The sequence below is a fragment of the Agelaius phoeniceus genome, chromosome 18 (assembly GCF_051311805.1).
Source record: "Agelaius phoeniceus isolate bAgePho1 chromosome 18, bAgePho1.hap1, whole genome shotgun sequence".
Taxonomy (NCBI): domain Eukaryota; kingdom Metazoa; phylum Chordata; class Aves; order Passeriformes; family Icteridae; genus Agelaius; species Agelaius phoeniceus.
Genome location: NC_135282.1, coordinates 13,360,561 through 13,387,963, shown reverse-complemented (window position 1 = coordinate 13,387,963; position 27,403 = coordinate 13,360,561).

Genomic DNA, 27,403 nt, shown 5'->3' with positions numbered 1-27,403 from the left:
AGAAAGGGCTGTCCCAGGAAAAGGAGAGGCTCAAAGCTCACTCGGGGATCCAGGGCAGAATCTGGGGAGGTGGGGGAGAATTCCCTGAAATAAATCCCTGACTCATGGACATGTTTCCATGAACAGGTGGATCCGAGCTGTTTCTCCTCCTGGAAGACCTTGTGGAAGAGGGTGAGAAAAATGGGATTTGTTCAGCCTTGCACATTATTAGAAGTAATAGGATTATATATATATGTGTGGAAAAATAATTTGATTATCAGGAATCACTTGGAAATGAACTTTCGTCTGCAAAGGGTTAACTTGGGCTTCAGGCTCCATCTTCCTCCTCTTTCCAGGCACATTCCTGGCTGGGCCACTTCCAGCAGCTCCTTCTGTGGGTCATTCCCCTGGGAAGAGCTGCTCCAGGCTCTCTCTTTGGAAGTGTAGCTTAAATTAATCTTTTTGGATAGGAATTTATTTTTTCCCAGAATTTTAATAATTTAATTTTCTCAGGGAGAGTGAAGTTTGTTGGGATTCCTGCTCCTCAGTTTTCAGGGCCCAAAATTTCCTCAGAAAGGGCTGTCCCAGGAAAAGGAGAGGCTCAAAGCTCACTCAGGGGAACCAGGGCAGAATCTGGGGAGGTGGGGGAGAATTCCCTGAAATAAATCCCTGACTCATGGACATGTTTCCATGAACAGGTGGATCCGAGCTGTTTCTCCTCCTGGAAGACCTTGTGGAAGAGGGTGAGAAAAATGGGATTTGTTCAGCCTTGCACATTATTAGAAGTAATAGGATTATATATATGTGTGGAAAAATAATTTGATTATCAGGAATCACTTGGAAATGAACTGTGGTCTGCAAAGGGTTAATTTGGGCTTCAGGCTCCATCCTCCTCCTCCCTCCAGGCACATTCCTGGCTGGGCCCTTCCAGCAGCTCCTTCTGTGGGTCATTCCCCTGGGAAGAGCTGCTCCAGGCTCCCTCTTTGGAAGTGTAGCTTAAATTAGTCTTTTTTGATAGGAATTTATTATTTCCCAGAATTTTAATAATTTAATTTTCTCAGGGAGAGTGAAGTTTGTTGGGATTCCTGCTCCTCAGTTTTCAGGGCCCAAAACATCCTCAGAAAGGGCTGTCCCAGGAAAAGGAGAGGCTCAAAGCTCACTCAGGGGAACCAGGGCAGAATTTGGGGAGGTGGGGGAGAATTCCCTGAGATAAATCCCTGACTCATGGGCACGTTTCCATGAGCAGGTGGATCCGAGCTGTTTCTCCTCCTGGAAGACCTTGTGGAAGAGGGAAAGGCACAGTGAAATGTAATGGTCTCATTAAAGTGCTGAGTGATTTTTATTCACCTCAGAATGATGTTCTTCCTGAAAGACACGATTATTTCCAGGACCTCAGGCAACTCCAGATGAAGAGATGTCTGAATCCATAATAAGCTGGGAAGGCTTTTCTTCCAAGCACTCTGACAGCAGAGCAAGAGCTCAAGGTTTGGGGTGCTTTAGTCAAGGAAAATGCACCAAATGCAGCCAAAAAGAGGGAAAAGTGGATATTGGTATCAGGTTTTTTAGGGTGGATCCATGAAAAGGGTGGTCAGGCACTGGCACAGCTGCTCAGGGCACTGGTGGAGTCACCAAAGCCACGGGGATGTGGCACTTGGGGCATGGGGCAGTGGTGGCCTGGGCACTTTGAGGTTTGATGATTTTGGAGGGCTTTTCCAACCTGAACAGTCTGGGGACTCCAGGAGCAGCCAGGTGCATCCTGCAGCTCCCAGATTCCCAACTGGGAGGGTCACTGGGCTGCACCAGGCTCTTCTGGGGCTGGCAGGGGGAGGAGGAAGAGGGCAAGAAGGAAAAGGAGGAGGAGGAGGAGGAGGAGTAAGAAAATTGAGGAGGAGAAGGGAAAAGGGGAAGAGAGGATGGTTTGGTCCCAGGATCTCTCCCTGTTCCCACACTGGGATTCCCCAGCTCACACCTCTGCCCCTGTGATCCTGGCAGGGCTCAGAAGCCCCCGGGGTGGGGATGGACAGGAGGAATTCTGCTCCTGAGGAGCTGAACCCAAACCCCTGAGGGGCCAGGACTGTGGGCACAGCACCATTTCCCTGGATCCCTGGGGCATTCCTGACCTTGGGACCTGCCTCCCACCGGGATCACCAAACCTTCCTTGCCCCTGGAGCCCTACCACCCTCCTGAGCAGATCCAAGGGCATTCCCTGCCTGCCTGGAGCTGTAAAACTGCAGCTTTACTGCAGCAGCTGTTCCTTTACAGCCCCTGCTAAATCCTGGGCTGCTCCCAAACCACTCCTGGGCAAAGCCTTTCCTTAGGGGATGGGAAAAACCACCCAAGGTCGTCTGTCTGCTGCAATCACAGCAGCTCTGTCCTGCTCCTGATGAGGCAGGCTCAGCTCTGGAGTCACTCTGGGCAAGGCATTTTCCTCTGGATTTGGATCACTGCATTTCCTCCAACCTTCCCTGGTATTTTCCAGCCTTTTGGAAGGTCAGGGCTGGATCTGTGAGGCCCCAGCTCTCCCTGGGGAAAGGGAGATGCACAGGAGCTGTTGGGACACTTGTGTGGCAACAAGAACATAATAAATTAATAAAAATGGCACTAACGAGCTGCATAATTGGAATTTTGGGGTATTTTGAGCTCCTGGATTTCAACAGAAAATGTGAAGCTAAATAAGGAAGTCCAGTGAGGAATATTTTGATATTCAGGAATTAGCAGGTCCCAGTGTTTGGTGCTCAGAGCCAGATGTGACTCCAGCCCTACTGTAAGGAACAAACAACAATAGTAAAAGGTCTGGAAAGGTAAATAAATTAATTTTTCCATGACAAGAAGGTTTCTTCCCTACAGTCTGAGAAGCCCCAGAGCTGCCCCTCCTGTGGAAACCACATTGGAATTTTAGCATCATAAATGATGTCTCACTAAGACACAATTATTGTTGTTTTTTCTCAATTTCAGGTGTTCCTCCATGCTGAGGGGGTCCCATATTTTATGGAATCACTGTCCCAGAGTATGGATTTTGCTTGCTTGGAGCAATAAGAAAACAAACAGTGGGGTTTGCCTTCTCCTGTGGGGATTCATTTTTAACTCCTCTCACCATGTTGGGAATGTTCTGTTGAGTGTTATCACTAATGGTTTTTGATCTATTGTTTCACCTTTTATTTTATTTCAGAACAATCTTTTTTTTTATATATATATATTTTGGAGGTTCTCCAGGCATATTCCTGGGGTGAATCACATCCCTGTGCAACTCTTCTCCCCTGAGACATGAAAAATCAAACCAGGCTTTCTTGGGGGAAGAACTATCATGAGAATTTGATATTTAGTATTTAGTCATTGTCCCACTAAGGAGAAAACCTTCATTATGACCCAAAATTCATATTTTTATATAGTAGGATGGAAATTGCACTTCCAGTCTTTTTTTTTTTTTTTTTGTAACACTGGGTGAGGTTTAGGAACAATTTTAAATCCCTTTCTAATATAATTGGCTTTTTTTATTACCTGTGTCCTGTCCTCAGAGTGACACCAAATTTCAGGGAGAGATTATAAATGGAATTTTATTTTTATACACAGAGTGCCACCAATGAACAGAGAAACTCACACACTGAAATTCTGGGGCTTGTAGGGCCACTTCTCCCAGGAGTTCCACCCCAAAACCATGGCCAGCTCCTGGAGAACATCCAAATTTCCCACATTTTCCACCACCCAGAATAAATCCCTGTGAACCAAAGCTGCTGGTTGAATTCCACTCCGGAGCGTGGCTCTTCCATCCTGAACATTTGCTCATCCATAAAACCCAAATCAACTACAACAACAACAACAACAACAACAAAAACTAAGGATGGGGCCGAATCAATGTAAGAGTGCCATCTGGTGACATCTGCCATGGACCAGCCACAGCTTCTCCTGCAGTGCAGTGGGAAAAACAGGGAGAAGAGAGATCACTCTACAGAGTTTCCCCAAATGGATCCATTTTCCCAACAAAAACGGGCAACAAAACAGGAGACTCCAACTTGGTGGCTGAGAGCTAAAAATCTGGCCCCAAATGTTCAAACCCAGGTGCAAAGTGGCTGTTTAATATTCATATCCATGCAAATGGACTCATTGTCTTTGCAAATGGGTAGTTAGGAATGTTGGGCATGGGGTTGGGATAATTAGGGACGTTGGACATGGGGCTGGGAGAACTGTACCCACAGACCTGCCCTGCTGGGTTGGAGCAGGCTGAAAAGCTGGGACTGGGTCCTCCCTTGATGTATTTAAATATTAAGATCTCATGTTTATGCAAATTCTTGCCACGCTTCAATGTTTGGAATCACAACGGTGACAACTTGAGCACGACCTGATGTCAGGTGTGACATTGAGTGGCTCTTCCTCTCCAAAAGAGGTTAATTCCTATCATCCATTCTGTCTTGGTTTGGAAAGCCAGGTGTCTGCTAACGAAGGCAGGAGCCTCCCCTGAAATGGAGAATGGAAACCCTCCCCACCCCTCTGAATTGCTGTAAATTTTAAATTAAGGGGCTCTCAAGCAAAAATACGGGAGCAGGAAATAACAGTTCTTTAATAGGTAAGAAAGAAAAAATAACAGGATAAAATGAACAATGCAGTGTACTAGAACAACACTGCCAGAGTCAGAACCCAGCCTGACACCCTGTGGGTCAGGCTGTTGGCACAGTCCCATTGGAATTGTGGCTCAGCCCTCCTGCAGTGCCAGGGCTGGCTCTGCTGGAGCAGGGATCCTGTAGAGAAGGATGGATTCTGCCTCTGAAGATCCAGGGGAAGGAGAGGCAGCTGCTGTTCCTCTGGGCAATCCCGTGCAGAAGCCGTGCTGGTGTCTCAGAACCTCTGGATTATATCCAGGCAGGAATGCTTGGCTCCTCCCTCTGGGCTCACATCTGCCAATGGGATGCTGTAGTTCTTATCAGCCATGCAGGGACATTCAATGGCTGTTATCAGCAGTGTCCCCTCCCCAGGGAGGAGTGATTGTGGTCACTCAAAGGCAAATTTCCTATTTGATGAAGATAATCTGCCATACAGATGGGAATTGAAAACATCTTGCATTGCAATCTTCAACACATTGAATCTGGTTTTCTCCTGGGAATCTGCTCTCCCTACAAAGCAGAAACCCACAATGAGTTCCAGGGAGAGGCTGCTTGCAGTTGTCTGTTTTTCATGGATATTTCCACATTGTCTCCCCCTGTAGGAACACACAAGACCTTTTTTGTTTTTAAAGGCTTTGAGAGGGTTTTTGGCTCTGCTTTGGGTTTGAGAGCCTCAGGAGCCATTCTGCCTGCTAAAAATAAGGATCAATATATATAGGGATAAATAATAACCCCCGCCAAGAAATCTGGGAAAAACACACCAATGAATGACTTTTGTGGGGATTGGTTGCATATTCCTGCTCTTCCAGGAAGATCCACAGGACCCCACAATGTGGTGCTCCCTGGGTAGGTTTGGGTGTTTGGCACTACCCAAACCAATCTCCAGCGTGGGTGGAAGTGGGAATGATTCAGGGATCATTCCCAAGATGCTTTTTAGGGTTCAGGAGGGCTGGAGATTTGTTGGAAAGGGCAGAGCTGTCCCACAGCAGCTCTGAGGTTGGGTTTGGGCTGGCACAGCTGCAGGGCAGGGGAGAGGCTCTGCTGGGAGCCCAACTCAGGTTGTTGCCTCCCTGTTTGAATAATGTGGGATTTGGGGCAGGTCCAAATCCAAGCTATCCCAACCCCTAAAGGACAGGGGCATTAAAAGTGCCACAGGAACAGCCTACAGTCACTGGGCTGTCCATGAATAAAAGGAGAACCTTAATCAAACTGGAAATGGTCCTGGGGCAGACCTAGGAGCAAATTCCAGTGTCCCTGAAGTGTCCCCCAGGTGTGGCTGTGCCAGAGCAGAGCTCCCATTCCCAAATTGAGAGAAGGTGCCAGCAGAGGACAAAACTCACCTGAAATGAGCTGCTCTGGGAATGTGCTTCACTCACTCCATGGAGCAGGAGATAGTGACCAACCTCTGCCTTCTCCTGCACACTCAGGGACAGGCTGGGCCTCCTGCTCCCAGCACTGCCCAATGCAAAGGCATTGATGGAAAATCCCCTTTTATCAGGGTCCTGCCAGGTTTTGAATCAACTCAGCAGTTCTGGGAGTTGAAGTCAACTCTGCCAGTCCCTAAAAGTCCCCTCAGATGGCTGCTCCTCCCTGAGCTGAAAGCTCCAGCAGGGTCCTGTAACCATCTCCCCTCTGCCAGGCACTCATGGACCTGGGACAGCCTCAGGTTTGCTCTTCCCAGCCATGGAAAAACAATTCTTAACAAGAATTCCATCAGACATCAGTTTTCCACTGAAAGGAGCCTCATCTTCCAGCCAGGGATGGAGACATGGGGTACTTCTGCTGCAGGAGAGCTCCATTCCCAGGGATTTGTGTGACTTCATCCCAATCCAACCCATTCTCCCCTTCCAGCATCACCTCCTGTTCCTCACAGAACCCTGACAGGGATCCTGGCTCTTGTTCCTGGCCACTTTTCTCAGGACTAACACAGCCTTTCCACCCCAAAGTTTTGTTAAAGATGATTCCATGATCTCCCAGCTCAGATGGATTCCTGTCATTACAGGGAATTTGGGAGATGGAGATGGGCAAAATATGACCTCAATTTAAGTCCATCATTTTCTCCTCCTGGAATTGCTCAGCTGGAATAAATATCATTACCCAGACCTGGGAGAGTGTCTGAGGGAGGATTTTGCAGCACAGACCTGGAGTGGAAGAAATGCAGCTAAAAATCCTCCCTGTCTGACAGGAACTGGGGAAAATGGAAGCAGAATCCCCAGAGGTGTAGTGGAGACCCTGAAGAGCTGAAAGTTGACCTTTTTTCCTTTCTGTTCAAGAAGAAATTTCATGGTTGGCCTGAAAAATGGCACCAACAAAAGAAGAAAAGGGTTTACTTTGTGGGAGAAAGAACAAAACAGCGCCAGCACAACCAACCCCCCCTAAAAATAGTTCCACATTAACCTGAATGTAAATATTTTTTCAGGTTCATTTGGTTGTACTTGGCCAGCAAAGTGTAAAGACACAACAACATTTTCCCTGCTTTTTATATAGGATTTTATATAAGAATGGGGAGGGAGTGAACAACTTGGTCACAAAATTAGGGTGCAGAGAGGAAGGAAAGAATCCCTCTGGTAGGATTCTGATGAAGCTGTGTAAAAGGATTGCAGAGGACAGCAGAACCATGGACAGCAAGGTCTGGAGAGGGGAGAGAAGAAACAGGGACTCAGTGCTGGATTTGGAACAGAATTGTTGAGCAAGGCTGGGCTTGCAGAGGGAATCTCCTGACCTGGAAGGGACCCACAGGGATCATCCAGGCCAGACCCCCAACAACCCCACCCTGTCCATCCCTGGCAGTGCTGCCCAAAGGCTCCTGGAGCTCTGGCAGCCTCGGGGCTGTGCCCATTCCCTGGGCAGCCTGGGCAGTGCCAGCACCCTCTGGGGGCAGAACCTTGCCCTGATCTCAGCCTGAGCTGCCCTGGCCCAGCCCCAGCCATGCCCTGGGTGCTGTCCCTGTCCCAGGGCAGAGATGGGAGCTGCCCTTGGGAGGAGCTGCAGCCCCTGGTGAGCTCTGAGCTCAGTGTCCTCTGCTCCAGCTGAACATCCCAAGGGCCCTCAGCTGTCACATCCTTTCCTTAGGATTTTCCCTCCTGGGAAGCTGAGAGGGCTCAGGAACAAAATGTAACCAATGGTTATCTGCTGCTGTGGAATGCAACAGGTGCATCTGGGATTGGCCCATGTTGGTTGTCTCTAATTAATGGCCAATCACAGTCAGCTGGCTCGAACTCTCTGTCCAAGACACAAGCTTTTGTTATCACTCTTTCTATTCTATTTTTAGCCAGCCTTCTGATGAAATCCTTTCTCTATTCTTTTAGTATAGTTTTAATGTAATATATATCATAAAATAATAAATCAGCCTTCTGAAACATGGAGTCAGATCCTCGTCTCTTCCATCAACCTGAGACCCCTGTGAACACCATCACACTCACCCTCCAGATCCTTCCCCACCTTTGTGTCCCTCCTAGGATGCTCCCTAATGCCTTTATATCCTTCTTCTGCCTCGAACTGCCCCCAAGGATGGGAGGTGAGGGTGCAGTGAGCACTCAAACACGGGTGGGGAATGAGAAGGGCACAGGGAGCTGTGGCAGGGGAAGGTTTGGGAAGAGCTGAGATGAAAGGAGAGGTGACCCCTGCAGAGTGTGCAGGGAAAAATGTCACAGCCTGTTTGTGTCTGCAGAGCAGGGAGGGGCCAGGGGAGAGAGGAGAGAGGAGCCCTTGGCGTTTGTATTACAGGAAAGGGTCAGCTGGAACCAGCTGGAAATGCAGCGTCTCCACAGCATCCCTGATTTCCAATCACCAGCAGAGCTGTGAAATTCCAGCTCCTACATTCTCCTTGTGAAGGTTTTGGTCTCCTCCAAAGACAGGGACAGGGAGGTCAAGGGTGCGAGAGGCATTTTGTGAGCAATGTTCTCTCAATAATAATGGCTTTAACCTGGCTTAGGAGATTGTTTGTGTGAGCTCATTGTGGTGGGCACTGGGTGACCTCAGCCTGAGAGCTTTTGGGACAACAGCTCCCAAAGATAAAGCACAACCCTTCTGGCACTGGAATGTTCAGGACCCTCGGGATTTGATCTTTAACAGATTTCCTGCATTTTACATTTACTGCATCAACCAACTCAGTGCCACTCAATATTTGTTGGTCTGCAGCAAGTTTGCTCCCAGGAAGAAGGGAGGATTTAGTTTGAAACACAGGGAGAAAGTCTGAGAAAAATAATTTTGTGGCATAATCTTCCCTTGGAATTGGCTGTAACTGCTTCCAGCCATACACATCCACCTGATCCCATCATTTTTCATCATGGGTTGTGAGAGGGAGAGGGAGATGTGCACTTGGAGGGCTGGGAACTTCCTTTTTTATTGTAATAAGTTCCTCTGAAGTGTCTCAAGAACTTGTCCATAAATGTGATGGATTTCCTGGGAGAGTGTCTGCTGCACTGAAAATCATCCCCAGCTTGGGGAGGTCTTGCTAATTCCTCTTGGAGCAGATGTGGTGGAGTCTGCAGGCCTGGCTGTACATCACTGCTCTGGGGACTTTTGGCAGAGCTGGGAGCTTGATGAAGCATGTAAATGGACTTTTTGCAAGATCCCATTTTCATCCATCACTCTGGAATAGGGACGTGCTAGAAAAGCACTCCCTGGGAGGGGGGAGTTGCTGTTGGATCTGTCCTGGATTGGGATAAGGGAGGTCTTTGGGCCAGGGGCTGGCTGAGCTCTCATTCCAGGCTGGGAGCACAGCACCCCAGCTCTGGAAGGTCAGAATTCAAATTCTCAATGCCAATATTGGTCTGACAACTCACACTGCCCACACAACATGACATGGTCCAAGGCTGGGGAAAAACACAAGGAATAACCCCAGGATTGGTCAGGAATTTAAAAAGACAGGACCTTCCCAGGGGGCTCAGAAAGGATGACCAAGGGTCTCAATGCCTCATGGAGGGAATGGCTCTGTCCCCATTTGGCCCCTAAAGTCACAGCTCTCTTTACATAAAACTCACTTGGATTCCTGCACATAAAAACAAAGGAGATTTATCCCAGTCTCAGCCAGCTCAGACAAGGTCAGGCCTAGAGGAGCCTGGTTTTTCCATGGATTTTAAACTGAGCCTCAGGGAACTGCTTCAAACCCTCTGCCTGCTCTTAATCCTGTGATGGGCTGGGCAGGATCCACCCAGGATCTTCAGGAAGGTCACAGCACAGCAAAGGTTCCTTTGCCTCCTGCCTGGACCATCAGGGACAGTCCCTGAGCATCTCCCAGTCCCCTCTGCTCTGCTCCCTGTCCAGCTGAGGGGGGCAGGAGCCTGGAGACCCCCCTGGGGTGGGGATCCCAAAGGGGTCAGGGACAGATCCCAAAGGGACCAGGGACAGATCCCAAAGGGTCAGGGACAGATCCCAGCTCCCAGTTCATGGCTGGAACAGGCCCTCCTTGTGTGGGGATTCCAAAGGGATCAGGGACAGATCCCAAAGGGGTCAGGGACAGATCCCAGCTCCCAGTTCATGGCTGGAACAGACCCCCCTGGGGTGGGGATCCCAAAGGGGTCATGGACAGATCCCAAAGGGATCAGGGACAGATCCCAGCTCCCAGCTCATCCCTGGAGCAGGAGCCTCACCCTGGCACCAGGGGCTGAGAAATTGTCACCCTGAGCCAGCCCTGCCACAGCTGTGATTTACAAACCCCTGCATCCCCTCCTGTCCCACAATCACTTCTGGGCTTTCATTCCTTCAGTTCCTCTGGGGAGGGCCCAGAGCTCCCACAGGAGAGCAAAGCAGGAGGAGCTGAAGCCCCAACCTTTGGTGTGGGTGTCACACTCCAGCCCTGCTGAGGGCAAAAGGGAACAGGCAGCACAGATGGAGCCAAAAATACCCTGGGACTGTAATTAATGTTTTGACAGCCTGATAGTGCAAATGATCTGATAATTACAGACCAGCCTCGTTAATAGAAGGGTCAGAATCCTTGTATATAAACATCCCTCTGTGTGAGTTTCCAGTTCCAAATGCTGTGACAGCAGCAGTGTCTGGGATCCTTCCTTGGAATGACTCTGATGTCCAGTTTTGGGTATTTTAATACACCTCTTCTGTGTCCTCATCATTCCATACCAGCTGAAATTCCCAAGCTGCAGCACAGTCCCACTCAGCATTAGGGACTCTGCTCCCTTGTGCCCAAATACCTGGACTGGGGTTCAGTTTCCTGGGATGTGACATTTCCAGGAGTTCTGTAAAACTCCCTTTGACCCCTCAAGAACTGTTACAACTGAACCCTCCTGCATCCAGCAGGCCCTGGGATCTGCCCTGTTGTCACATCTGAATATTTTCAGCTCTTTTTAGGACTTTAGGAAGGGCACAAGGATAGACACAGAATCAACATTTGGGAAAATGAATCCTCAGCAAAGCAAAGGAGCTCATTAAGAATTTGCAGGTGCATTTTCAGCTCATCAGGTGGACCATGAACTCTCCTTACACCTGGAATTAGTGCTTGGAAGAGTTGCTTTTCTATATTCAAGGCAAGTTTCTTCGACACACCCCTGTTTTAGAGCAAACTTGGGTCTTCTCTTTTATTCTGTGAAACCTGACAAACTTGGAGAGAACAAGGTAAAAAAAATAAGGCTGAACGTTCTGGAAAAATTGTGATTTGTGTGCCAGGCACCTGGAAGGAGGTGTTGATTTTTTTAGGTGAGGGTTTCACTGCCAACCTGCTCAGTCAGAGCTCTGTGACCAAACACGGGGAGCACCTGAGGGGATGGGAGGATCAAATGAGAAGATAAAAATTCACCTGAATTGAACCAGTGCAGTCAGGGTTCCACATCCTGGGCAGCCTAGAAGGTGGAGTTTGTGCTCTGGAACACCTCACACTGCAAGGATTGGTGTTGGCAAGGAATCAGTTTTATAAAATACCCTCTCTGGACAGCCCCTGGATGGAGCCATGAGGATTGGAGCTCTCCTGGCTGAGAGCTCCTTTCACCTGAGCAGGTCCTGAGGGCACCAAGAGCCTCCAACCCTCCCTGGGGCTTGGCTGTCATTGTCAGGGTGGGATGGGACATCAGAGGAGCCCTCCAAGGGTTGCCCTCACTGTCAGGATGGGATGGGACCTTGGTGGAGCTCTCCAAGGGTTGTCCTCACTGTCAGGGTGGGATGGGACATCAGAGGAGCCCTTGAAGGGTTGTCCTCACTGCCAAGGGTAGGATGGGACATTGGTGGAGCCCTTGAAGGGTTACCCTCACTGCCAAGGGTAGGATGGGACCTTGGTGAAGCCCTCCAAGGGTTGTCTTCACTGTCAGGGTGAGATGGGACATTGGAAGAGCCCTCCAAGGGTTGCCCTCACTGTCAGGATGGGATGGGACATTGGAAGAGCCCTCCAAGGGTTGCCCTCACTGTCAGGATGGGATGGGACATTGGAAGAGCCCTCCAAGGGTTGTCCTCACTGTCAGGGTGAGATGGGACATTGGAAGAGCCCTCCAAGGGTTGCCCTCACTGTCAGGATGGGATGGGACTTTGGAGAAGGCCTCCAAGGGTTGCCCTCACTGTCAGGGTGGAATGGGACATTAGAGGAGCCCTCCAAGGGTTGTCCTCACTGTCAGGGTGGAATGGGATATTGGTGGAGCCCTCCAAGGGTTGTCCTCACTGCCAAGGGTAGAATGGGACCTTGGTGGAGCTCTCCAAGGGTTGTCTTCACTGTCAGGGTGAGATGGGACATTGGAAGAGCCCTCCAAGGGTTGCCCTCACTGTCAGGATGGGATGGGACCTTGGTGGAGCTCTCCAAGGGTTGCCCTCACTGCCAAGGGTGGGATGGGACCTTGGTGGAGCTCTCCAAGGGTTGTCCTCACTGTCAGGATGGGATGGGACATTGGAAGAGCCCTTGAAGGGTTGCCCTCACTGCCAAGGGTGGGATGGGACCTTGGTGGAGCTCTCCAAGGGTTGTCCTCACTGCTGCTGCTCCAGGCCCTCCTGTGCTCACTGCCCTGACCTTGTCCTGCTCATTTCCTGCCCTGACCATGGATTTGTGCCTCCAGGGAAAGCCTGAGGCTGAGCCAGGATCTTGGCCAGGCAAATTCCACACAGAGGATTCCTGGATATGTCACTGCAGAATTTTTTGGCCGTTTTGGGCTTTTGGGTGATCCTGGTTAGTGTCACTGGGCCTGCTCTGCTGGCTCAGGTGAGGACACTGCCTCCCCCTACCACCACACCTTTAGCTCCTGGATCCCTGGGAAGATCTAAAACTGTTTTCTTGGAGCTCCTCTGTTCCCAGGCTCAGTTGTGCCCTGATTAAATAGCTGCAAGCAGTTCCATAAGCAAATCCCAGCCCACTGCTGAAAACTTACATCCAGTCTGTCCCATTTACAGCAGGGAACGGGGCCAGGATCAATGTTCTTCCCATAAAAAGAGACAGATTTAAGGGATAGCAGGAGTGGGCCTGGCTCCATTCAGGGAGGGAAGAAGGAGTGGGGAATATGTGATTTATTGTGACCCTTCAGGAGCTGGGAAATCAGCCCCAAAGCTCTGGAAGGAAGCAGTTTTCTGGGAATCATGAGTCCCAGGTGAAGGGTTTAAATCCAGGCTGGCAGGAGGGTGCAATGGGGCAGTGACTGCTGGAAGAGTCAGGTGTGGGATTTAGGGAGGAAAATGCAGCACTCCAGTTTGATCCACTGCTCCAGGCTCTCCAGCTGATGCAATTTGTTGAATCAGCATCCCTGGAGGGGTTCAACAGCCCTGATGTGGCACTTGGGGACATTGTGGTGGCCTTGGCAGTGCTGGGGAACCCTTTGACTCTTAAAGGTCTTTGCCAACTTAAACAACTCCATGATTCCATGGTGAGGGAAGGAGGCAGGAGCCAAACTGGGCTCTTCAAGGTGGGGAAAGGGGTAGAAATTCCTTGGTTGTGATAAGAGCCAGTGAAGTATTTGCATGAGTGGGAGCAGTGATATGAGTGCCTGCATCCACATTTATCCATAGGGATGGAGAGAGGGAGGAGTTACAGCCCTGGGTTAGAGCCAGGCAGGATGCTGGGGTCTCTGTTTGCCTGGGGTGGATGAAAACACAGCCCAGTTTTCCTGCTGTGCTGCTGGATGGGGCAGATCCAATGCCTGGAATCTCCAGGAATTTCCAAATTGGAGCTCCCTGGGACAAAAACAGATGAGGAATGTTTTTGGGGAGGAGATGGTCCAGAAATACCTGAGTTCTGCCTCAGTCCTGCTCCTGGGAAGCTGCACAGCTGGAAACACAGCTGGCTGAAGAGCTCCCTGGGGCTGGGAGTGAGGGAAAGGTGCAGGATCTGTCCTTGGAGCAATCCATCAGCATGGACCAGGCTTCCCTGCAGGGGAGGGATCTGCAGGAGGGACGTTTAAGGGACCATTAACAGGGCCATGAATCACAGAGAGGGGAACTCCTGCCTTCAGGGGTCAGAGAAGTTTAATGAGGTCTTGGCTGAGGTTCCAAGGACTCTGGGCTGAAATGGAGCTGTTGGAACATCCCCTTGAAAGGTCCTGCCCAGATGGGTTCAGGAGCACTCTGGAATAATTGATCTAACACTGAAACTGTTCTTGGAGTGCTCTGATGGGACCCAGTCACTCCAAACTGGGACAGGGGAGCAAAGCTGCACCTGGGGAACCACCCACAGCCTGTCCCGACCTGGGGCACAGAGGTGCACAGCAGCCACTCCACACATCCCTGCACTTCCCAAAACTTGGGAATTGTCTTTGTGCTGTCCAGGGAAAGTCTAAGGCCAGAGCCAGGCCATGCAAATTCCAAAGGGAGGATTCAGGGGACAGCAGAGCAGCCTCTCCCTAAGGAGTTTTCCTTGCTGGAGCAATTGCCTCCCAGGGTTAAAACCAGATTTCTTATTATTTTTTCCAAAAGAAAGGGAGGTGAGGTTCTGGGAAACAGAGTTCTTACATGGTATACCCTGGAGATGGATGGATGGATGGATGGATGGATGGATGATGGATGGATGGATGGATGGATGGATGGATGGATGATGGATGGATGGATGATGGATGGATGGATGGATGGATGGATGGATGGATGATGGATGGATGGATGGATGGATGAATGATGGATGGATGGATGGATGGATGGATGGATGGATGGATGGATGATGGATGATGGATGGATGGATGATGGATGGATGGATGGATGGATGGATGGATGGATGGATGGATGGATGGATGGATGGATGGATGGATGGATGGGGGATGGATGGATGAATGATGGATGATGGATGGATGGATGGATGGATGGATGGATGGATGGATGGATGGATGATGGATGGATGGATGGATGGATGGATGGATGGATGGATGGATGGATGGATGATGGATGATGGATGGATGGATGATGGATGGATGGATGGATGGATGGATGGATGGATGGATGGATGGATGATGGATGGATGGATGATGGATGGATGGATGGATGGATGATGGATGATGGATGGATGGATGATGGATGGATGGATGGATGGATGGATGGATGGATGGATGGATGGATGGATGGATGGATGGATGGATGGATAGCTCTGCCTCTGTGCAGATTTTACAGCAGGCCTTTTTTTGCCTTTGCCTCAGCAGCAGCTCACACTGGACACACCCAGTGCAGGAATGATTATTCCACACCAGTGTAGGCACCTGCTCCTCTGAGAGAATGAGCTCCTGAATTCCTTCTCCTCCCAGGGGCAGCATCCCCTTCAGTGTGGATGCTCAAATCCAAAACTCTGGGCACTGTGCCCCCTTGCTTGGCCATACTCAGGTTTTCCCCTCCAGCAGCTCTTTCGATGCCTTTCTCCCTGATTTCCACACTGGGATCATCCTCAACAGCAGGACAATAGCCAGTGTTTTTTCTGGGAGCTGTTGCATTGGGTAACAGAATTCTTATGGATTTCCTTGATTTAATAGGTGTCCTGGATTATTTTCCATTCTTATCAGTGGCCACAGCTCAGGTGTGGATCAGGTGCTCACTCAGGTGAGCTGAGTCCCCCCAGCTGCTGCTGGGAGGGGGAGAAGGAAATAAATATCAGATGCTGAAGTGCTGAGGGAGAGAAATAACCATGGACTAAATCTCCAGAAGAACTGAGGATGGTTCTTGAATACCATGGCAGTGTCCAAGGCCAGGCTGGACATTGGAGCAGCCTGGGTCAGTGGAAGGTGTCCCTGCCCATGGCAGGGGTGGCACTGGATGGGCTTTAAGGCCTCTTCCAATCCAAATCTGTGATTCCATGATGATTCTTTCTCTCCCTAACTCCTAAATGATGACTCAGATGAACTCCAAACATCTGAAGCTATTCCTACCCCATGTCCACCTCTGGATTTTGAAATCCCACCACTCAGGGAGGTGCTGCTGCCAAGGGAGTGGCACTGCCAAGGGCAGAGCCTGGGAGGGAATCCAGCCAGGGAGTGCTCATGGCTTGGGAACAGGAGACAGACCTGGGCATGAAGGAGCCAGCACCACATCCTGACAGGAAGGGGAGGGAAATAACTCAGGACTGAGGAGTCTTCTCTAATAGAAGATTCTTTTGGCTTCCTTTTATTTTTAAATCAAAGATCTGTTCCCTTCAGTCCCCGGGCTGAGACAACCTCATCAAATCCTGGAGTGGTGCTCCCAGGGAATTGTGGCAGGGAAAATGAAGCCCTGTCCCCCTGCTGGAGCAGCACAGTGGGGCTGACAGTGAACAAGAAATTAATTTGGGATGCTTGTGCTGCTTATTTGCTTGCTTGTCATCCCTGCTATTACTGTAGCTTCCTGATGGGTTCATTTTCCATATTCTTCCCATAATTCACAGGATTTTTTTTTCTGTTCTCTTCCCACAAGGTCCTGGTTTCATGTTGTAACTTCCAGCAAGGCAGGAAAATAAAAGAGCAGGGAGGAATCCCTGGGAGAGGGAGTTTGAAGGTTGTTTGTTGGGAAAAAATCTGAAATTGTGGCCCTTTTATATCTTAAAGGTACAGAAAATACAGGCAAGGAAAAGGAAACTTAAAAGGATTATTTAAAAAAATAATCTTGCAATGAGTCTGGGATTCTTCTCTTGGAATCTGAGATGGTGCAGACACTTGAGGAGTCTCTTTGGGAAAAATACCACCTCCTTTTATCTCTGCCAAGTGCTGTTATCAATAAAACCAGGAAATCCGAGCTGGGGCTGGAGCTGCTGCTGGGACTGAGCATGTGCAGAGCATCCCAGGAAAGCCTCTTGTTGGGATCTTGCAGGAAAATGGTCAGGGAGAGTCAGGAGAGGCAATCCCAGGTTAACAGGGATTAGCACTGACCAAACTATCACAGTTCAAAACACCTCCCAACCCTGAGGCTCTGATGGTCCCTGCTTTCCTGTCTGAATTGCTGCTTTCCCAGGGTTGTGCCCACTCAGCTGAAGATCCTTGCAGAGATTAAAAAAACAAAAAAAGATGAAAATCAGTTATTGGAAAGAGAATTCCCAGGTACATTTCTAGAGGGCTGGGAGACATGGATGGGCAGAGGGAGGGGGCAGAGCCAGGAGCTAATGAAAAACTGCAATGGAAAAATGTGAGTACAAATTCCCTGTGCTCCAAGGGCTGGAGCCCGTCTGCTCTGAGCCAGGCTGGGAGAGCTGGGGGTGCTCACCTGGAGAGGAGAAGGCTCCAGGGACACCTCAGAGCCCCTTGCAGGGCCTAAAGGGGCTCCAGGAGAGCTGGAGAGGGACTGGGGACAAGGCATGGAGGGACAGGACCCAGGGAATGGCTTCCCATTGTATTTGCAGGGTGTCCTGACAAGGGAAGGAATGATGAATCTGACTCCATGTTCTCAGAAGGAGAATTTATTACTTGATTATACTATATTATATTAAAGAATACTACAACATACTAAAGAATACAGAAAGGACACTTACGGAATGCTAAAAAGATAATAATGAAAACTCCTGACTCTTTCCAGAGTCCTGACACAGCTTGGCCCTGATTGGCCAAAGAGTGAAAACAACTCCCAGCAGAATCCAATGGAACCATCACCTGTGGGTAAACACTCTCCAAACACATTCCACACCAGCACAACACAGGAGAAGCAAATGAGAGAAGAATTGTTTTCCTTTTCTCTGAGGCTTTTCAGCTTCCCAGGAGAAAAATCCCGGGTGAAGGAATTTTTTCAGAGAATGCGAATGCCACAGCTTCCCACTGCCAGAGGGCAGGGATGGATGGGATATTGGGAATCAGGAATTGTTCCCTGGCAGGGTGGGCAGGCCCTGGCACAGGTGCCCAGAGCAGCTGGGGCTGCCCCTGGATCCCTGGCAGTGCCCAAGGCCAGGCTGGGACACCCTGGGACAGTGGGAGGTGTCCCTGCCATGGCAGGGTGGCACTGGATTAAGGTCCCTGATTCCATGATTCTGGGACACATTTCCCCTGTGGAAGCAGCAGGTTCATCCTCCCCATTTGTTCTGGATTGATCTCCCCACCCTGGCTCAGATCCCTGCTGGTGAAACAATTCCCTCACACCCAACTCCCTCCTTCCCTCTCGGTTTAGTGAATCCTGAATGAACAGCAAGTGGCAAAGGCTGAGCCTGAGCAGGCTCTGAGAATTCCTGGTGCTGCAGCCCCTGCCTGGGCAAGGACTTGCTTTCCATCAATCCCAGTCAATGTCCCTTTCCCTCCCAGCAGCTGACCCACATCAATTGGAGCCACTGAGCTCCGATAAAGGTCACATTCCAGGGCTTGCCTGCTTTGATCCAGAAGATTTTGGGAGCAGAGAGCGCTCACTGTGCTCACAGCACAGCTCCCCCATCCAGGATCTTATCCCGAGGTGTGTGGATCCCTGCCCTGCTCTTCCAGGACTGCAAGGAAGCATCAGAGCCACGGAAAATCCAGGGATTTTCTCTTCCAGCTCCAGCCATGTGGCCTGGGAGTGAGGAGAATGTGACAATGGTGACAAAACTGTGAGAAACAACTGCTCATTTTGAAAATTTAAAGAGGTTTATTAAACCTTGACAAAAATACAACAAAGGACTACATAAGGAAAAGCTGCAGCACTGGGAGCTGCCTCATGCACACCACATGGCCAGTTCATCTTCAAGCTGGATGCTCAGTGTTTTATACCCCTGGGGCTGCACCAGCCAGCCCTGGCCCCTCCCAAAGTCTGTCACTCAGCTCTTCTGTGCCATTTATCAGTGCAGACTGCTTTGTATCTGCATTGGGGCTCAGGTGTTGCCATGCTGCACCCCTAACCACCCCCAAGCTTTTCCATTCCCACCTGCCCCGTGCAAGGGACACCTGTGCAGCTTCTTTGTACCTGTCCTGGACAACAACACAGGGGGAAAGGGAACTGTGGGGAGAACAGAGGACACCTGAACTGCAATAACATAACTGTACATCACTAAAGCTTTTCTTAATATTCACACAATAGTGATCCCTTAATTGTGAGAGCCACTCATCTCATTATCCATCTATAACAAAACTCTTCTATGCCTTGTCCTGGCAAGACTGTGATAAGTCATTCCCTTTCTCCTGAATTCCTTGCAAATAGTCATTCCTGGAGGATTTAACCCTAAATTTTTGGATCTCCAAATACCCATCCTGAACTCATCCTGTTTCCAAATGGAATTATTGCCCAGCAGAGGAGGTGTCTCCATCACACACTCCTGGTGTCCCCTCAGTGCAGAGGGAGCTTTTCCTGCTTTTCCCCTGGCACAGGGATCAACAGGAGGGATAATTGCCCAGAGATGGGTTTCAGCTTCCCTCACTCAAGGGAACAGACAACAGCTCCATAGGGATCCATAAAAATCTTGGCTCTACCACGTCCATGTTGTGTTTTCTCCCAGAAATCTTTTGGTGGTTCCCCTCCCCTTGTAGAGCGAAATCCAGCCGGGAATAAAAGCGCTTTGTACATGGAAACACAACACCGTGCTCTGGGGGATCCTGAGGATAAAGGGAGTGGAGAAATGTAAATGTATTCCTTGCAAGAGCCCTCTGGATTAGCTGTGAATTCTGTTTCGCTGGCAGAGCCTTAAGCTGGGGCTCTCTGGTGCCGATAATTCCCAGTAATTCACAGGTAATTCCCAGTAACTCCCAGGTAATTCCCCGGCAATTCCCAGGTAATCTCTGACAGACAGGGAGAGCTCCCTGGGCCGGGATGCTCCCAGCTCTGCTCACCTGCCCCAGCAGCACCTGCAGCGAGGCAGGGAAAATAACGGGGAGGTCTCCCTGTGCTCCGTGCTGCCCTCGGACTGTTTTGGGGAAAAGAAGGACAATTTTCTATTTGTTCCCAATCCTAAACTGGCTGTTATGTAATCTGCCCTTTCCCAGTGTCTGCGTTCAGGGATGCAAATCTCAGAAAGGCTTTGATTGCACAAACTGGGGCACTCCCAGCCCTGACAGCAACTCCGGGGATGAGTTGAATGTCATGGAGACCAGCATGGGCAGAGATGGTCCCGAGGGGATTCCTCATCCCAGGGCAGCTCATTTCCATCCTTTCCAGGCTCTCAAGCTCTTAAAGGTTATTGCTGAGTGAAAAATTCTGCTGGAAAAGGCTGCCCGGGGGCAGCTCCCATCTCTGCTCTGGGACAGGGACAGCACCCAGGGCATGGCTGGGGCTGGGCCAGGGCAGCTCAGGCTGAGATCAGGGCAAGGTTCTGCCCCCAGAGGGTGCTGGCACTGCCCAGGCTGCCCAGGGAATGGGCACAGCCCTGAGGCTGCCAGAGCTCCAGGAGCCTTTGGGCAGCACTGCCAGGGATGGACAGGGTGGGATTGTTGGGGGTCTGGGCAGGGACAGGGGCTGGGCTGGGTGATCCCTGGGAGTCCCTCCAGCTCAGTGTTATGAGTAGAACAGTTGCCCATTTTTTTAAAAGGTTGCAGAGTTCACAGGTTGGGCCAGTTGCTGCCAGGGTGGAGCTCTAACTGTTTGTTATTGTAATCACCTGTTGTTTTTGTTAACTACCTGTTGTTGATGGTTGGGAATGCCCCTTTTGTCAGTGGCACCCTGCTGCTTCCTGGAGGATGGCACCTGGATGGTGAAGAGGAGGGGACATCGGAGCTGGCATGCAAATGAAGAAGCCCCTGACCAAACCTAGCAAAAACCCCTAAAAACAACGAGCCAACACGGAACTGACAGATCAAAGTGATGTCTGGACATGAGGAACAGAATCCAGTATCCACTAAGACCCTTTTTACCCCTCACCCTAACCTAAAGATGTCAGCTGGACAGAGGAGCTCGAATGTTGACCCAAAAATCAGGGTATTTCCTGATGCTGTTGGGAGGATGGAGCCCCCAGCTCTGCCTGCAGACCAGTGGATGAAGCTGCACTCTTCCTCCTCCTCTCTGTCACTCCTGGGAGCAGCAGCAGTGTGACTGTGACCTGTTGGTTCTCCCCACCCAAGCTGATTTTTAATAAAGGCATTAAAAGGAACGAAGATCTCCTGCCCTATTTATTTCACTCAGGAGATTCCAGGATTCCATGTTTAAACCAAAACTCCAGTTCTGCCTCCAAAGAAGGTGCTCAGAGCAGCTGCCTTGTCGGAGCTTCCACCCTCAGCAGGATTAACCCAGGGATCCCATGGATAAAAATGACAGTGTAGCTCTGGCTAGAAAATTAAAATATCTAGTTCTCCATCCTCTGGAATTACTCTGGATAAGTTTTCAAGGGATTCTGCTTCAGACAGAGTCCTGTCTTGTCCTATTTTGCATTTTCCACCTCTGCTCCTGGAGCTGGTATCAGCTTGCAAAGTAATTTTCCTTTTAACCAGCACCCTGTTCCACTTTCCCTGTAATTGTATAATTAACAACTTAATCCATCACCTTTACATCCCCCATCCATCACGGGTTAAGCTGAGCCCAGCCTTGCACAGGAGCTCTGCAAGGATCAGCCGTGGCTGATGGAAGGCAAATGAATCCAGCTGGGAGAGGAGGCTGCAGGTGGAGGTGGCTCCAGCTGGAGCTGCCCGGGGCTGCTTCCTGCCCTTCATTACCCCGGGGATAATTGTACCCATCTCCAAACCCAGCTGAGTCTCCCCTGTGGATGTCTGTCTCTATTCAAACTGAAAGTGGGGGAATTTAGGTGGATGTTCAGGAGAAATTCCTGCCTGGCAGGGTGGGCAGGCCCTGGCACAGGTGCCCAGAGCAGCTGGGGCTGCCCCTGGATCCCTGGCAGTGCCCAAGGCCAGGCTGGACACTGGGGCTGGGAGCAGCCTGGGACAGTGGAAGAGGTCCCTGCCATGGCAGGGGTGGCACTGGATGGGCTTTAATGTCCCTTCCACCCAAACCATCCTGTGATTCTGTGTTTCAGTCATTTTATTCCAAAGAGAAATCCAATTTCTACCTGCTAAAATGAATCTGTTGACAAGACACTTCAATGACCCTTATCCTGCCCTGTTGTGATATCGAGGCACAGATCTGGAGCTGTGATTAACCTGCTGCAGTGCCTGTGGTACCAAAGAAAAGGTAAAAACTCCTTTTCATCCTGTGCTGCTCAGCTGGATAAAAAATCACTCCCAAGCTGTCTGCAATCCCTGGGGAATATCCATTCCATCTTTACCTCCAGGAAGAGGAGCAGAGATGGGATTGGAGCTCTGCCACCCTGGGACAGGGAGCACACAGAGCATCACAGCTCCAGCACAGAGGGATGTTTATACATGGATTATACATATACAGTGATTTATATAAAGTATTGCATATACAGTGATTTATATACAAGGATTCTGACCCTTCTATTAACGAGGCTGGTCTGTAATTATCAGATCATTTGCACTATCAGGCTGTCAAAACATTAATTACAGTCCCAGGGTATTTTTGGCTCCATCTGTGCTGCCTGTTCCCTTTTGCCCTCAGCAGGGCTGGAGTGTGACACCCACACCAAAGGTTGGGGCTTCAGCTCCTCCTGCTTTGCTCTCCTGTGGGAGCTCTGGGCCCTCCCCAGAGGAACTGAAGGAATGAAAGCCCAGAAGTGATTGTGGGACAGGAGGGGATGCAGGGGTTTGTAAATCACAGCTGTGGCAGGGCTGGCTCAGGGTGACAATTTCTCAGCCCCTGGTGCCAGGGTGAGGCTCCTGCTCCAGGGATGAGCTGGGAGCTGGGATCTGTCCCTGACCCCTTTGGGATCTGTCCATGATCCCTTTGGGATCTGTCCCTGATCCCTTTGGGATCCCCACACAAGGAGGGTCTGTTTCAGCCATGAACTGGGAGCTGGGATCTGTCCCTGGTCCCTTTGGGATCTGTCCCTGACCCCTTTGGGATCCCCATCCCAGGGGGGTCTCCAGGCTCCTGCCCCCCTCAGCTGGACAGGGAGCAGAGCAGAGGGGACTGGGAGATGCTCAGGGACTGTCCCTGATGGTCCAGGCAGGAGGCAAAGGAACCTCTGCTGTGCTGTGACATTCCTGAAGATCCTGGGTGGATCCTGCCCAGCCCATCACAGGATTAAGAGCAGGCAGAGGGTTTGAAGCAGTTCCCTGAGGCTCAGTTTAAAATCCATGGAAAAACCAGGCTCCTCTAGGCCTGACCTTGTCTGAGCTGGCTGAGACTGGGATAAATCTCCTTTGTTTTTATGTGCAGGAATCCAAGTGAGTTTTGTGTAGAGAGAGCTGTGACTTTAGTGGCCAAATGGGGACAGAGCCATTCCCTCCATGAGCCATTGAGACCCTTGGTCACCCTTTCTGAGCCCCCTGGGAAGGCCCTGTCTTTCCCAATCCCCTCAGCCCTTGGCCAGAGGACTGAGGATGGATTTTTCCTGTGTTAAAAGTGTCCCCATGCCTGGCTGGATGTGTCCCCCTCACCCTGCTCTGGTGGTTTCAGGATCAGCTGTGACAGATCAGGAGAGCAGGAACAGCACGAGGGGAGCTCAGTTACCTGCCAGTGCTCAAAGTATTCCCAAGTTCCCATCAATTTGCCCATTGAATGAAAGAACAGGGATCTCCAACTCTTCCAGATTTCTCCATCAGGTGATGCATGTGGGAATTCAGAACACGCTATTTTGGGAGGCAAACTGCGCAATGCTTCCCATTAAAAAAATAGAGCAAGATGTGATTGTCTCCTTTATTTTAGAATGAGGAAAAATACCACCCAAAAGGCCTGGAACATGAACATTTGGGGATAAATGTGGATGTGACGCGTGTCTTGCTATATTGAGCCAGACACGAGGTGGCAACCGGGGCCATTTCAGCCCAAAGATGTTCAGTCCTCAGTCCCAGGGGCTGCCTGGCCCTGGGAAAGGCATCCCAAGGGCTCAGCCTGTCCTCTCCTGGAGTCCCTGCAGGGTTGGGGACCTGCAAGGTGGAGCTCAGGTCCTGTCCCTGCTGGCAGCAACCCAACTGCAGTGTGATGAAAAGTTTGGGTGCTACAGGGTAAGCAGGATTTAAAGCTGCTGGAGAATGTTCAGAGGAGGGGCAGGAGGATGGGGAAGGGTCTCCAGAGGAAGCTGAGGATGAGATCACCTGGAATGATGAGATCACATGGAATGATGAGATCACATGGAATGATGAGATCACATGGAATGTTCAGCTGGAGAAGAGGAAACTGAGGGGAGACTCATTGGGGGCAGCTCCAATCTCTGCCCTGGGACAGGGACAGCACCCAGGGCATGGCTGGGGCTGGGCCAGGGCAGCTCAGGCTGAGATCAGGGCAAGGTTCTGCCCCCAGAGGGTGCTGGCACTGCCCAGGCTGCCCAGGGAATGGGCACAGCCCCGAGGCTGCCAGAGCTCCAGGAGCCTTTGGGCAGCACTGCCAGGGATGGACAGGGTGGGATTGTTGGGGGTCTGGGCAGGGACAGGGGCTGGGCTGGATGATCCTGTGGGTCCCTTCCAACTCAGGAGATTCCATGATTCTAAAACAATGTAGCTTGTCGCAGCCATATTTTATGAAAAATCCTTTTGCTAGGATCTTTTCTCCTGAGAAGCTGAGAAGCTTCAGCTTCTCCATGTTCTGCTGCTTTGGAATGTGATTTGGAGAATTGTTTACCCAGCATGTGGAATTGTTTTTACTTGATGACCAATGACAGCCACCTGTGTCGAGGCTGTGAGCAGTCACAAGATTTTATTATCATTCTTTTCTATTCCTTGCTAGCCTTTGCATGAAATTCTTCTAATTCTCTAGTATAGTTTTAATGTATCAATTTCCTTTAATATAATATATATCATAAAATAATAAATCAGCCTTCTGAAATATGGAGTCAAGATTCTCATCTCTTCCCTCATCCTGGGACCCCTGTGAACACCACCACAGTAGCTGAAGGAAATGGGGATCCCTCTAAGGCTCAAGTTTACCCAGAGCTGGGCTGTTCAGTGTTTCCAGAGGCATTTATTGCACAGGTTATTTGAAATATGGAATCTGTTCCTCCACTTAGTGAGCAGCAGCTCATGGATTTGGGCACCTGAGTCCAGCAAGACCAGCTTGGAGAAATGAGAAGAAAATGAAATTCCAGCTGGCAGGAGCCCAGCCCTGCTGTGCAGCCAGACAGACTCAGGGTGTGCAGAGGGCCCTGCCCGAGCGTGTTGGTAATGGAAACAAGAACAGAGTGTGATAAGGAGAAGCTGAGAAGGGATAAAAATGAGCCAGGGAAAGGGAGGCTTTTGTTATTTTGTCAAGGAACAAAAACTCGAGGAAGTGAGAAATCTCAGGGAGGAATAATAGCCATGGCACCAGACAAGCTAATAAATGTCTGATGAACAATGCAGCTCCAGCCAGGAGCAGACAGGAGATGGAGACTATTTTCAATTCAAAATAAAAAAAGCAGGAATAGGGGAATAAATAGTTACATTGGAGGGCAAAACTCTGGCAGCCACATGGAGCTCTGGAAGTGGAAAAGTTCCCCTATTATTTAAAGGAAATTGTTGGACATGTAATTTTACCTCTGAGGTAAAAGTGGTTTGGAGAAGCAAATCTAATTCCAGACAAATACCCCTGACTGCACAGAGAGTTAAACTGCCCTCGGAAGCAGATCCTGCTATGGCAAGACAGGAATTTTCCCTGGGCTGTCCTCAGTGTCCCCCATGGCCCAGCTGTCACAGCCCAGGACAGGGCCACAGACACCTGAGGCCACCAAACATTCCAGAAGGAATTCAAATGCCCATTCTGCTCGGTGCCTTGATTTTCCAGATGACACAGCCACAGCAGGAGCAGCTCAGGCATCTGGGTTCCCCTGGGAAGGTTTTCCCCAGCAAGTCCAGCTCATCCATGGGCAGATTTCTGAAGGATCTGCCAACCCAAAGCACTGCTCAGCTTTGCTGTGGCACCAGTGACCTGTCCAGCACAGACTGGGATGCAGAACCAGCTGGGATCTCTCTGGAAAAGGTTTCCCAGAGCAGCTGTGGCTGCCCCTGGATCCCTGGCAGTGTCCAAGGCCATGTTGGATGGGGCCTGGAGCAATCTGGGACAGGGGAAGGTGTCCCTGCCATGGCAGGATGATTTTTAATCTTGCTTCCAACCCAAACCATTCCATGATTCTGTGATATTTCCCACAACACCAGCACGTGGGAGAAATAGGAATTATTTCAAGCACAATTTTAAACAGTGAACTCAAGCATAAAGCAGTTTTTCCACAAGGAAGCCACAAACCCTGAGGTGCTGTCACCCAATAGTCCCTGAACATGGGAAAACCCTGGAGCAGGAGGGTGGCCAGTGCTCCCAGGGAACACAGGGACACCCAGAAATGAGGGAGAGGTGATCTGGCACATTCCAAACCAAATGTAGGGCAGGGTTCTGCAGGTGGGGCCCAGCAGAGAAGGAAAAGGTAGGAAAAGGAATAGGTTCATCCTATTGCTATAATCCTCCAGTTCATCCCAGGAGACAGCTGGAACAGCTGCTCCATGAGGAGGAGCTGAGGAGATTCAGCTGGAATCCTCATATTCCTGTGGAAATGGGGCAGAGAGAGAAAATCAGAGGAAGGAAGGGGCTGGGAACTGGAAAACTCCTGAGGACTGGAGTTTGGACTGGAAACCCCTGAGCAAAGATGTTCTTCACCTCCAGACCTGGGCCCTGAGCCCTGTCCTGCAGGGCTCTGCTCCTAACAAAAAATCCCCAGCATGAATCTTGATAAACCTGATTTAGATTAGGTTTGGTTGGTTTTTTTTTTCTTTTTTTTTCTTGTCCCAGTGATTTCATTTCACCTCAAGTGTCCATAAATGAGTGGCCCAAGTCTGATTTCCTCCCCTAAATCCCCCTTCCAAGGGTAATTCCTGTGCCACATCCCTCCCCTCTGGCTGCAGAATGTTTTCCCTGCTCCCTGCACCAAGGCCAGGACACAGATGGCGCCTCCAAGGCCTGGCCTTCATGAGAGATTTAATTTGAGGTTTTTTTGGCAGCAGTGAGCCCATTTGGGGACAGAGGATTTCCCTTTGCTCATAGAAGGTGCCACCAAGGCCTGGCCTTCATGAGAGGTGGGATTTGGGATTTTTTTTGTCAGACTGAGCCCACCTGAGGACAGAGGATTTCCCTTTTCCCTCTTCCCCAGCTGCACCAGCCCCTGGGGCTGCTCAGCCATAAAACAGCCCCAGCACCAGAACCCAACCCCCTGAAGGCCCAAAATCTGCCCAAAGACCTGTGGTGCATCAAAGGTCTGCTCTTGGAAACCAGGACTTGTGGGCACAGCTGGATCAACCTGGCCACTGCATCAGGGAAAGAAAGATTTCCAAGTTATCCATTAAAAAGGCAGGACATAGGAAGTGCAGGACTTTTGAGCAATGGGGCTGCCAGGAGAGTCAGGGAGATAGTCCTGAGATTTATGAACAGAATGCGCTCCCCAACTCCTGCTACAGCTTTGGAACTTGTGGGAAGTCTTATTTATCAACCCCAGGGAAAGGACAAATGTAGGAACAGGCCATGACAGATAATAATTCAATGTGCTGGGTGAATCTCCAGCGAGTGGCATTTTTCATTTCACTCCTGTGTTTGCAGAGAACTTGGCACTGGTGTTGTTTTCA